Consider the following 612-nt stretch of genomic DNA (forward strand, 5'->3'; position numbering starts at 1 on the left):
GCTCTGACGCTGCTCGTCTGTGAGGGTGGGTCTGGAGCAGGCACCCTCTTGGTCTTGCCTGCACCACTTGGGAGTCTGCAGGAGGGCCTGGCGCCCCTGACCCGTGACCGCACGGGTGACCCGCCGCACAAGTGACCCTGCGCGCAGGTGACCCTGCGCACAGGGTCTTGTGGTCAGGGCTGCAGCCAGGCTGTGTGGCTCCTCCCTGGAGCATCAGGGTCCTGTCTTGTTCTTGGGTAGTTGTGTTGTGGGACATGGTCCCGAGTCCCCACGGCTCTCTTTTGGCCTCCAGCCTGGTCTCTGATCCTGGTCTCACAGTGACTATTGGGTGCCCTGTCCCTTCATTAGGCCCAGACTCTACTTGAGCAGGGTGGGTGTAGCTGGGTGGGATACCCTGCCCCACCACCTCAGGGGTCCCTCTATGCCCCGTGTGGAATGCCGAGGCCTCAGGGACCGTTCCCATGTGTAGGTGAAGGAGATGGTCATGCGTTTTTAGTGTTTTTATTGTGAGATGCCTGGTGGATGTGGCATCTTTCACCTTGAAGGCTGGACATAAGGGCCTCACCCAGACCTCCCCAGCCTGCAGGTGGTGTGTGTGGGTGTGGGTGTGTA

The 612-nt window shown here is 60.8% G+C and overlaps 1 protein-coding gene across 1 annotated transcript in view; it reads left to right on the forward strand.

The window, feature by feature from the left end:
- The window catches only part of EHMT1 (euchromatic histone-lysine N-methyltransferase 1), a gene marked incomplete at both ends in the record, with an annotated part of 55,829 nt that overhangs the window by 37,154 nt on the left and 18,063 nt on the right, over positions 1–612 (forward strand). The gene's annotated exons all lie outside the window — the stretch shown is intronic.

The sequence above is a fragment of the Bison bison genome, unplaced genomic scaffold, assembly GCF_000754665.1.
Source record: "Bison bison bison isolate TAMUID 2011002044 unplaced genomic scaffold, Bison_UMD1.0 scf7180017858910, whole genome shotgun sequence".
NCBI lineage: Eukaryota > Metazoa > Chordata > Mammalia > Artiodactyla > Bovidae > Bison > Bison bison.